Source organism: Alligator mississippiensis, chromosome 3, assembly GCF_030867095.1.
Source record: "Alligator mississippiensis isolate rAllMis1 chromosome 3, rAllMis1, whole genome shotgun sequence".
Lineage (NCBI taxonomy): Eukaryota > Metazoa > Chordata > Crocodylia > Alligatoridae > Alligator > Alligator mississippiensis.
Genome location: NC_081826.1, coordinates 141059543 through 141072745, shown reverse-complemented (window position 1 = coordinate 141072745; position 13203 = coordinate 141059543).

Here is a 13203-nt window from a genome sequence, read left to right as displayed (position 1 = left end):
GGGTATTACTCAGTTAATATAATAATTTGGATTTACTACATAGTAGGCAGCCTTTAAATAAAGAGGAACAGCCATGTAATTGCAGTTCCTGAAACTGAGAGAGAGTTTTGAATTATTTTTTGCTATAAGGCAAAATGGAATATCCTTGGACTCCAACCTGAAACAAAATGGTCTTCCCACGTTTCAACCCAATAGGCCACTGGTAATGACACTAGCAGGAGACCTGAGTTGTAGGCCCCCCTAACTCCAAGGGGCTTTGGATTTGCATTTCACCAGTTTTTTAGCACAGTTCTCAACATTTCAGGCCACAGGTAAGGCCTTGGTCATACATAACCTTTTTTAGTCCTCACCTTGAAGCTGGGCCCTTGGGCAACCAGGAGAGTGGGACATGTAGGGCTACAGATGTAGAGTGTGTGTCTCAGTGAGATCACTGCTACTCTATTAGCGAAAAAGCCCTGTTTCTGGCATGGCCGCTTGTTCCCAATGGGGTAGATTTTTTTTTCCTGTTTGATTCAATGACTATTAAGTGAAAGGTGCAGTAGCTCAGCTTTAAAAGGAGCCCTGAAGAGTAGTCTAGAAAATGTGGGTGAAGTTGAGAAGCCTATACCCAGTATTAGCTAGAAAGAAACCCTATCAGCAGCTACCTAAATTCTCTAGGCAACTCACTATTAGCTCTGGCAGTTCTCTAGTTACCTGCAACTGCTTCAGAGCAACTAAGGGACCAGTCCTTTCTAATCTGGATCAGGTTCCAAGAACCAACCTGAACAGCAGAGCAGAACTACACTTAACATACACCCATAAGTCATACCTCTCAGAACATACTAGTGCCACTGCTTTACTTTTAGAACTCAATTCATGATGGTCCAGTGCTGTTATTGTGTTCATTCAGGAAAAGTCACCATTCCTCCTCTTGAAGATGGTCTGGTAAGAGAGTTATGGAGCCATAAGGAAGGGAACAAGCCAAAGACGGTGTGGCTCAGTAAGAGAGTCATGGTCCTAGAAGGGAGCAGGCCCTACATTCTGGCCCTTTATCCCAATTCCTTCCCTGTACCTTCAATGCATTTAATGAATAAGCAGCAGTGTGATTGCTCCTGCTCCATTTTGGGCAGAGGCAATAGACAGAAACCAGAGCTCCCTCCCTTGCAAGATAGTGTTAGATCTTTACTCAGAAGTCTCTTGGTTCCTATAAGCGGAGTGTGATCTACTTCTGAGCTTCAGGCTCTTTGGACATGTAACAAGTTGTGAAATGATTTCTAAATGCAGCTAAAATTATTAAAGCTCAATTATTCATGCTGACACTGATTATGTGCCCCCACCCTTTGGACAAACCTAGCCACTACTTTCAAATGAAATATTGTACTTAGTCCACAGACAGCCCTAGGGGTAGGATTTAATAATTAAATACTAGTCAATGATAATTACATGATAACTTTATTGACCAGACTCAGAAGTGAATGTGTTATGTGGTGTGGATCCACTATATAGAATGAATCTACCAACACAGAGGATATCTGCTATGACATATACAGTAATTCTGAAGCAAAATGACCACTCTTCTGGCAAAAAAAAAAAAAAAATTAAAAAACCAAAACCAAAACAAAACAAAAAACCCAAACAAACTATTAAGACCATAATCTTCAAAAAATGTTTTTAATTAAAAAAGGAAGTACACATATTATCCCAAATTCATTCACTCCACTGAAGCCTATAGAGTGAAATAAGGCATATTCTTATCCTGTATATATAAAAGAACAAGTTTATCCTGAGTGTAAATCCTGAGTTATTTATTTCAATGGAGTTAGACTGGATTATTTTCATGATTCCAAAGAGGTATCTAACTTTTGGTGCTTCAAATCAATAACACCAAAACCCACCAAACTGAAGTTTGGCTGCAAACCTCTTTTTTTCCAAGCAGATAATGCCTTCTCATTTACATACTTCATAAAATAGAAAAGTAGAATAATACTGAGAATAACATCTAATGCCACTGGAGTCCGCTGGAGTTTTAGGAAAAAAGGTATTTTTTGATCCTTGCTCCTTACACCTCTGCCACCTCTGATACTGATTTGGATACCCATATCCAAAATGTATTTCCTGCCTTGGGTGGCTTTGAAAAAGAGCCTTGGGAGAAAAGACTAGGGTCTGATTGCAGCATATTTCCCTGCAGTGTGTATTCCTTTAAGCTTGTGCAAAGTTAGATAAAGTAAGTGCAAAACTCTAGTGTTAGGAGTTACTAGCATTGTACATTTCTTATGTTTAAATGAACACACACGGAAGGAAAATATGGCCTCTGCTGTATAGATGAGTTTGCACTGAATTGCCACATGAACTTTAGAAATCAAAGTGACAACATGGAAAAGAGTTCCATAGAAAGCCAGCTGGTCTACCTCTTATTCAAGAAAAATAGTAGTAATTCTAGGGAGATGCTTTCCCAGTGAAAAAGCAAAAACACTATCTGCTGTTCCTAAAACTTTTTTATCTGAACCCATTCTTTTATCTGACTAAAAACAATAGACAAGCCAGAGATGTGCTAAGCTGGCCTACACTGATTTTTGTCCAAACCTAGTTATCAGGTTTTATTTTATATGAAGTATACCAAGCTCACTTTTGCTTTCATCTTGAGGTTTGGGTTAGTAGCCCATAGGAACCATTGGTAGGTCCTCAACTTCAGGCTTTTTTTATAAGACAAAGTACTGGTGTTCCAAGCAGGCAAAACAAGGATGTGTTTCAGGGACAGAAAAAGGACCAAGCGTGTAAATTAACAGGGGGAAAAAGATAAAGGACAAAGAGGGACAAGGGCATCCAGTGAATTAATGACCAATACAGCTGCCAACAACAGTGCTTAGATAACTCTTCTGTGGGAGGTCTTTACAACAGGGCCTCAGCAGACCCTCTGTTTGAAAGGCTAATCACTGCTCTGACATGAAAATTTTCCTTTCTGAATGCTAAGAACAGATAAAAAAAGTTTGGTGCCACATCCCAGTAACCTTGCCTATGGAGGGACTTGCAATGAGCTATTTGTGCTACGTAGGGCACCCAACACACAGGGAAGGGATGATATATTGATATTAGGGCTCACAAAATTCACACACAATCAGAATACTTCCTCTCAATATTCTTTTTGGTATATTTGTTAAATGCATTAGAGACAATAAATGGTGCTGAAGGAAGATAAAAGTCATTTTTTAAAGTAATGTATTGGTCCAAAACAAACTAAGGGCTGAAACTTCACTTTTTATTTAATGCTTATGTTGACATTACTATTCATTATCTCAGATGTGAGATTTAAGAAAACTTTTACTTTTCTTGTCTACTCTAACTGACAAAGTTTTATTATTCCAGATGAAACTGTTGCTCAGTATTACAATATTCATATGCCTCTATGAGCTGGTGTTTTCAGAAGAAAACACCATCATGAGACTCAGGAGACTGTATGAGTTGGCAACACTGGATTATTTGTGTCTAAAAAACTGCCAGATATAAGGCAATGTAACATAAGTGGAAAGAAAAAAAAAGGGGGAAGAAGGGCCTAGATGCAAATAACTGAAAATATACCTAATAACCTTCTTAGGTGGAGAATATACCTAATATACCATACATTTCTACCCTCAAAGCTCTCGCCTATTGAGGGGCAGTGCTCATTTCCTTGAACTACACAGAAAGGCTTCCTCTGGCACGCTCTCCTCCTGACCCCACATATCTTCCCTTCTCTTCCTTCCTCAATGAGTGGTCTCACCATAACCTTATTGGCTCAATGTTAGGCATCAGCATACTTGGATGTCGCTGTGGGGCACTGTGTTTCTGCTCTCAAAGTCACACCGGAGGTGTGGAGTAGGTACAAGTGGGTGGTTATCATCCTTAGTGGTGGTCCTAGGCTCAGGGAGACAACATAGACAAATATAGGTGTTAGTTTGTAGGCCATATGTGCATTGTAGGCCTGTGCAGCATGGGCTATAGGTAACAGGCTGTGTCATGTTACAACCTAACCTGAGCTTGACCTATATAGCAATGACGTAAATTAAGCACGGACTGTAGACAGTGATTGATAAGGTGCATTAATATAACACAAGAAAGTGGAAAAGGATTGTTGTAGCCCTAAAGCATAAACAAATATGGAAAACTCTGTGTTTAAATACTTCAAACTTCTCCGAAGGTCAACAAAAAATAGGAACCAAATCAGTGAAAGTCCCCACAGGAGCAGAGAAGTCTGGTCAGTGGACCTGTTTTCTCCTTCAATCCAAGGTTACATAAACATTGTCTTTATTAATACCAGGAAGTCTTTGCTATTATATATCTTTAAACGTTTTTGAGTTGTGACCAGAATAGTCTCGCTGGTCATCATTCTCATTCTCCAACCCCAGTTAAAATTTGGAACAGCAAGTTTCCTTATGCAGCTCCCCCTCTGGCTGCCTGCTGTGGCTCAAAAGCAAGATGTGATTAGGTCTGGTCATTCCCTGCCAGCTATCCAGGGCAGTGCAGGAGAAGGGAAACAAAGGACACTGACAATCAGCAACTAGTTATGGTTCTGTTTTGGCTCAGGTTAAGATAGCTCAGCTCATGCCAACAAACTATTTTCTCTTCCTGATGAACCTCTTGAAGCAGGGGGGTGCAAGAAAAAAGGCATAGGATCATAGGAAAGTAGGGTTGGAAGGAACCTCATAAGGTCATCTAGTACAGCCCCAGATACCCCAGCTAAGTGTCTGTCCTATCTGCTCTTAAAAATTTCCAAGGCTGGATATTCTACAACTTTTTTAGGTAGCATGTTCCAGTGCTTGGCCACCCTCATAGTCAGAAAGTTCCTCCTAATCTCCAACCTAAATTTCCTCTGCTGCATCTTGAGGCCACTGCTCCTAGTCCTGTCCCCTATGGCCACAAAAAAGAAGCCCATCTCCATTCTCTGTCTAATCAGCCTTCAATTATTTGAAGACTGTTATCAAATCCCCTCTCAGCCTTCCCTTCCCCAGACTAAATAACATTAGTTCTTTCATATTTTCCTCAAAAATCTTGCTTCCCAGGCCCCTAATTCTTTTTTCACTGTGCTGGATTCTCATCAATCTGTCCACATCCTTGAAGTGTGGGGCCCAAAACTAGTCACAGTACTCCAGGTGAAGCTTCACAGGTGCTGAATAGACAGCAAGAATCACTTTCCTTGATAGCAGTTGTGTAACCAGCTTTATACATCCCATGGGGGATCCCCAACAGGAGACTTCCAGGTGGTTTATTGCTCCCTTTGCTGCATCTAAATAAGGTAAAGTGGGTGGAATAAGGCTGAGATAATCTGTGCCAAACCATGGACTGTGTAAACCTTGACCTTCCTATAATTATGTATTTGGCCTTCAACTGAAAAGATTGGATGGGCACTGTTAATGTAAGGAAGAGTGGGCCTTGGGGTGGAAGACATAGATTTGCAAAGTGTTGAGATATATATCAAGTTACTGGTATGGGAGTGACAGTGCAAGTGAGATAATACGAAGCCAGACACTTGGCTGAAATGCCTCATCTTACTCCTTTTGTCATGTTAGGGAAATGTTCATACTACTCATACATTCACACTCACCTTTTCTAATTTCCCAGATTATCCCTTTATGGCTGTCCCTACCTGCTTATTCTTCCTTTTGTCTTCCACAGAACCCTCTGCCCCACAGGTTGCTTCTCCTACTGTCTGTGTTTCCTTCCTTTCCAGCACTGCATTGTAATGAATCTGATTTTACAGTGCTAAATATTATCCCTTCACCCTGGCTGTGCTAAAGACAAAGTATCCAGCTAATAGAGGGAAATACTTTTCTCAGATCAGCATTTGTGATGTTTTGGAAAGTGAACAATATCCCAAAGTTACAGGGTGTGGGGTTCAGGTGATCATATTTCATCTTCCAATGCCTAATTTGATAAATTGAACAAGCCAAGCTCCATTAATCTTCTTTCATAAGAAAAGGTCTCCATTCCCTTGTTTGTCTCAGTGGCCCTTTCTTTGAACTCATTATGTTTAAGTTAATCTTTTTATGGACATGGGTTACCAAATTTGCAAACAGTATGTTAAATGAGATCTTACCAATGCTTTGCTCAATGGTACCTGTGCCTTCTTTTCTCTAAGTCATATCTTAGACTTAATATACTCTAAAGCCTCATCCAGATGAGCAAAGCCATATGGTATGTGGTGCCACAAACACAACTGCTGCACCACACACTGAACATTTAGATGTTCTCTGTGCTGCAAGAGCATACTGCTCATATGTGCGCTATTCTGCATTTATTTTTCTGCAAATCTTTTTGACCCCTGGATATCTATAGGTCAATAAAACTTATGATAAAAAGTTGAGCAGTGCATGCACAGGCAGTGCACACTGCTCAAAAGTGATGCTAGACCACCCAGAGCCATGTTGCCGGCCAGGCTCCACACAGCAGAATCACCACTACTGCAGCCCTGGAGGCTCCCAGGACCCCAGGTAAGGCTGCTGCAGCCAGCCCAGTGCTGGCCCCAGCCTCCCTTACCACACCTAGGGTAACTTTGCACACACCAAAGCACGTGTGGCACAGGTGTCCCTGGGGAACCAAACATCCACGTTCATCTGGATAGGGGCTAAGATTGCATTAGCCTTTTTGATAGCTACATTGCATTGGTGACTCGGTGGTGGATCTGGGGAGGGTGGTGAGAGGTTCATTCCCGCTCCCTGCTTTGATTCCTGGTTCATCCAAAATTTAAAACAAACTTCTTGGTAGTGGCAGCAGCACAGTCAGGAGGACAAGGACACACCCACCTTTTTAACTGCCAGGTTTTCAAGGACTCAGGCAGGGTGGAATAGGATCTCACTTCGGTGCTACGTCTATTTATTCACTAAATCAGTGAAATAGAATCTGGCCTGAACTCAAGTATCTCTATAGCAACCCCTGTGACAAAGGCACTGAAAGGCTATCTCTTACCCTCTGCCTTAGGTCTTCTTAGTAGGGCTGTGTGAAATTTCACTGGGGGTTTCATTTCGAAGCTGTTTCAATGCATTCTGAGCTTGAAACAGCGAATTTGACATGCAACAACAGACTTTGAAATAGGTTCGAAATGAAACAAGGGCACTCAAAAGAACTTAAAAAGTTTTGAAACATTTCCAGTTTTGAAGCCAGGCTTTCTTGGCTTCAGCGCTGGTCCCATCGGCAGTGGCAGCCTGCTGTCAACCCGCTTGCAGATCTGGAGACCTGCACCCCCCAGGAGGAGTTTCACACAACCCCACAGCCCTCCTGTGGGGTGTGGGCCCCCAGATCTGCACGCGGGATGACAGCATGCTGCCACTGCTGGTTGAGGCCAGTGGCAGCACCAGTTATCCTGGCACTCAGCATGGGCTGCACCAAGTGCCATTCCCAGCCGGCAGCGGCAGCCTCCTGTCATCCTGCATGCAGATCTGGGGGCCTGCACCCCCAGGAGGTCTGCGGTGCTGTGCCAGACTCCTCCTAGAGGGTGAGGGACTCTGGATCTGCCACTGGGGCCAGAGTCAGCAGCAATCTTCCTGGCACTGGGTGTGGGCTGTCCAAGTGGCAGTGGCAGCCTCCTATCATCCCGCATGCAGATCCAGGGGCCTGCACCCCCGGGAGGAGTCCGGCACAGCTGCTGTAGCAAATTTAGCAGCATAATGCACCTTAAATGATTTGGGGGTACAGCGAACTAAAACTCCTTCTCTGAGTTTTAGTTTGCTGCCTTACAACCACGGAGCGAAGCACTGAGCTTTGTATAGTTCAGGGGCTCTGCAGGAAGCCCGTGCAGGCAGCCTGGCAACAGCCCAGAACCTGCCTGCCTTTTCCCTGGAGCCTGCCTACCTGCCTGAGCTGCGTGGAGGCCCAGTGCTTTCCTCCACAGCTGTGGTGCTCCCCGAGACAGCTCAAGCTGGGTGCCTGCAGGCAGGTGCCACCTGGGGCAGGGCACCACTGCTGCGAAGGGAAGCACCAATCCCTTCCCCCCCCACCCCCACCGCAGCCCAAGGACCACTCTACCTGCTGGCAGCTCACCCTCCCTTCCCCACCTCCGGAGAGGTAGGTAAGTGCACAGGTGTGTGTGTGACACTGGGGTTTACTTCACCCTAAACTGAAGCAGTGCTTTTAAAAACCCACTGCTTTAATTTAGGGACCCCCGTTTCATCTACATGTGCCCACAAGATATCAAGTTCCAAATTGTGATGACTCTCAGAACCTCTTCTCCCACCTTTGTCCCTTTAGTTAAACTATTTTTTTACTTCCACTCTAACATCTCATAGGTGATCCAGCATCATGCCAAAATACAATTTAACCAAGTGAACATGGATTATTTTTTGCCTTGGGATCTGGCTACTTTTTAAAACCTCTGACCCACTCCCAGCAAACCAGCCACACTGGATCTGCACGTGTCAGGAACTGCCTATTCCCACAAGAATCCTGCACACTTCTTCACTCACCTCCCCTCCTTTCCAGACCTGGAGTTGCAGGGATGGAAAGGTGAGGGAGGAAGAGAAGAGAAGAGAAGAGTCTGACCCATTGTGTGGAGGTGGGGAGGAGAGAGCAGAAACATTTGAACTGCTGCTCATTCTTTCCTTTTTCAACAACATTGAGAAGGGATGACTGGAGGCTTCAGCTTATTGTATTTAAGGGCAATCCTTTTGGCTTTTGTGTGCACAGTTTTCTAGGATGAGCACCCAGAGCAGAGTATGGTGCCACTAGGCCTGATAAATATCTATATTATCTAGGGATAAATATCTATATTTATATAAAAATATAATAATAAACAAATATAGATTTTTCCATGTATGTGGTTAATATAGAGAGTGCCATCTACTGGCTGTAAAAATATGGCACTGTTCATAAGTTTCTTGGTTCGATAAAGTTTTGTTATTTTTAGTTCAATAAATTGTTATTCGCTATATATATCTTGCATTTGCAGTTTTGTTTATTTATGGTATTATCTGTATACAATAACAAGGTGGTCAAGCACAGTGGGATAGACCAGATTGTGATGTATAATTATTTATAAAAAGCACTGTCTGATAAATGAAGTTTCTATATCCATATTTATCTGCCTTCTGATTCTGTACTTATAGTTGGCAGTTTTTCCTAGTGATTGCTTCAACAAATAAAGCAATCACTAGGAAAAAAAAACTATAGGCACAGAAACAGAAGGCAATCAGATAAATATTTAATATATTAAAAGTCAGTCTTCAAAAGCACTTAAAGTTGAGCTAAGTACCCATCTCTGCTGCAGTGTAGAGGCCTTTTGAAATCCCACCAGCAGTAAAGATCATCTGATTAGTGGTGGTGTATAATGCTAACAGTATAAATGGATCACTGAATTTTCCACTAAATATATGGACTTACATTTCCTTGCTTTTAAAATTCTGCCCTGCAAGTTTCCCTTTCAGAGCCTAATACTCAGAGATCTCAACTTCAGGGATACTTCTTCCCCACTTATGTTCTACTAATATAATACAAATGTTACTCTTAGGAGGCAAGATAAAGGGAATCATTAGTAACATTATACAGGATCTTGGTGAGACCACATTTTGAATACTCTATACAGGTTTGGTCCCCCATTTTCAAGGAAGTTGAGTTGAAACTGGAACAGGTTAAGACAAGAGCTAATATTATGATCAGAGGAGCGGAGCACTTACTTAAAGGTTTTCACTCTCCACTCTGGATCTGAACCTTTAATTTTGCACCATGCCTAAATTATTTTTTAATTTCTAACTAATCCTTACTCAGTGGTGCCCCCACTTATTCCTTCTGTTGCCCTGAGGGGTCAGGCCAATGCTCAGGATCTCAATATTACGCTGTTAGACAGGAGGGCGTGGTGTACAATTGCACATGCAGACATAAAAATCAATTAAACCACATACACTCACTAGGTACATACACCCCTACTAGGCATACACACTCACACTAGCAACTCAGATACACACATGTTCAAAATAACCAGTCTAGGTTCATGCACACCTATCACCAGTTTAAGCCCATACACGCTACACACACCAAATTTAGACAGAATCAGTTACCAACACCTGCACATCCAATACACATACATGGATTACTAATTCATATACCAAACACACACAATGATATCTATATATGTATATTCACTAATTCACACACATACCACCCACCTACACATACACATAGGTGAGTTCCTAAGTTGGGTGTTGTGATGTGTATGTATGTATGTATATATATGTGTGCTTCATGTACTTGGAATACCTGGGGAAAGGTTCAGGTAAGAAAGTAGAAGTGTAGGGAATGAAAGGTGCTGGGAGTGAAAGTCACCAGGACCGGGATTAGAACCGGTAGACTAGAGGGGCCTGGGCTGAAGAAGTGAGGCTCAGGGGTAACTTTAGGTTAATTGATTTTTAACAAACACACAATGGCATCAGGGGTTAGAGAGGCTTGGTTCAACTGCTGAAGTCCACTGAAGTCCAGGAAGAGACAGAGAGACAGAGGGAATCCAAATTGTAGGAGGAGGTGTGCAGGTAATATCTACCTATCCCAGGCTGGAAATGGATCCTCGATGGCCAGTTAGGGTCTCCTTCAGCTTGGTGTTGCCCAGAGGGGGGTCACTGGCAGGGCCTCTGGGGTGGATAGGTAACATGAAGCTGGTCTGGTCCGGATGGAAATGGCATTCCCACTGGGTCTGTCTTCACTGCCCCTTTTTATAGGGGCAGACCTTGTGTGACCCTAGTGACAGGAGGCATGCCCAGGCAAGGGTCAACCCCTGGTGTACTGAGCATGTGTGCTCCATGCAGGGATGTGCAGTTTCGGGTGTCTGTAATGATGGGGTACAATGGTAGAGTTGCTGGTTCTGCAGGGTCTTTTGTCTTTCAAATGCTGGGTTCTTGGCTCTGTTCCTGGGTGAGGTCTGTGGTTCCTGAATGAATCAATGCGAGGTGATGGCCTGGTAGTTATAGACCATTCAGTAGCCTACTACCATTGTATTTCAGTCATTCCCAATCACTCTCATTCATCTGGGAACCAATTTACATGGGAGGGGTACGTGAATCATACAGTTGCAACACAGGGGATGCCCGGGCAGAGGACACAAGATGGAGACTTGACATACAAAATGGAAACTTGACATTACTTACAAACACAGGCCTAAACCATACAATATCCATATGAAACCATAAAAATCAATACAAAAATGATGATAATACAATAAAGAACAGTAATAATCAATACAAACCTAATAATAATACAATATAAAACAGTGGATATCCAAAACCAAAAACTTGCTACCAAAATAAAAAATGTTAAAGCTTATCCTAAGTCTGAGCTCACTTATGCTTGTCTATAGGGAATAGAGAGGGAGAGAAAGAAAAGCCAGAAATAATTGGGGAAGGGAAGGGAATGCATACCTATCACATATATGTGTGTGTGTGTGACAGATATATATATATATATATATATATATATATATATATATATACTAGAAAAGAAAAACAGGGTTTTGCTATACTTCTTTGTTCTTTTTTATGGGTATGGCTAAGGAACTTTTTGCTATTTGCTTTAATACCTCTCGCAAGTTCTAATTCAGCTTGACTATAGACAATTCTCATTCTTTGAGCCATCTGTTGATTCCCCCCCCCCCCGCTCTTCTTATGTTCTAGTCCACATTCTTTAGAGACCATAAGAACTGTGCTGAAGACTGTCAGAACCTCCACTTATTTGAGTGTCTTCCATAACTTGGCATAAATACCTTTGTTCAGGGGCTGGAAACCTTTTCCAGCTGCAGGCCAAATGGAGAGAGGCTTTGTTTTCTTAATGAGTTGATAAACACTGAGTTAAGGGTGATAAAAGTTCCCTGCTGGGCAGCTCAGGGGGTGGGGGGAATAATCAGAGCATCCTGCCCGGGTCTGGCCACACCACCGTCAGTTCTGCCCTGTGGAAGCAAAGGGAGGGCTGCTCTAGCGCCCCTGGCTTCTAGCCTGAGCCACTGCTGGCATGTGCCTGCATTTCTGGGATATCTATCTGGGTTGCAAACTGATTTAGCCTAGACAGGTTAGACTAACCTGCAAAGATTGAATCAATTCAGGCTTCCTGGTGGCACATGGAGAGTGTTTGTAAGTGGTGCATATCCCCATTGAAGCACAGGAAAAACACCCATAGTAGAAAACCAAACCCCATCACCAAATGCCACTGATGCTCCAAATCCATGGGCTAGATCCAATGGTTCTGTGGCCAGTGCCTGTCCTTGATCATTTCCAAAGTAAATTTTGCAATATTGCTTGACTTAAGGTAAAGGACAATCATTGGATACTTCAGGATCTTTTTCAAACTCAGGTCCACACTTCCTGTCCTTCTGCCTGTCAGGCTACACAACCTTCTATTGTCTGGGTATCTCACTCACATAAACTTCTCCCTGTCATTCTGCATTCTGCCTATTGTCAGCAGAACTTCTTCCCTTTTGTTCACTCTCACAGTCATCTACAGGTTGTCTTAATTCCAACCTGAATTACTGTCATTATTATCTCCTTTTCTTCTTCTTCTGGGGCTACCTGTTCTTTTATTCTCTCTTGTTACTCCATCTTCCTTTTCTCCCTCTTTCCCCTCTTCATTGTCCAGTACAGCAAGTGTGTCCCTCATTTCTATTTCTTTTCTATACAAAAGACTCTTCTGCTGCCTTGTTCTCACAGCCATGGCCTTCCATGGGTTGTCCTCATTGTCTAGAAAGTCTTCCCTTCAAGTGTTCTTATTCTTATCTGCAGGTCTCCAGTTGCATGTGCATCCTCTTTCTTTTTTCTTTCATCAAGTCCTCAGAACCACATCTGAACTCCTGCACTGTCTTCAGGATCATCTCAAGCCCACACACCTGTTCTTCCAATAAGCTCTATGAGGCAAGACTTTATTCATAAACAGCTTCCTGCGGGTATGCTTTCAGATAGCATACACCGTACAGTTTCTGCATCCAGTCATCTCCATTTGGAGAGGGTCCAGAAAAGGGCCACTCATATGGTTAAGGGCTTGCAGGCCAAGCCCTATGAGGAGAGACTGAGGCATCTGGACCTCTTCAGCCTCCACAAGAGAAGGTTGAGAGGCGACCTTGTGGCTGCCTATAAGTTCATCACGGGGGCACAGAAGGGAATTGGTGAGGTTTTATTCACCAAGGCGCCCCCGGGGGTTACAAGAAATAATGGCCACAAGCTAGCAGAGAGCAGATTTAGACTGGACATTAGGAAGAACTTCTTCACAGTTCGAGTGGCCAAAGTGTGG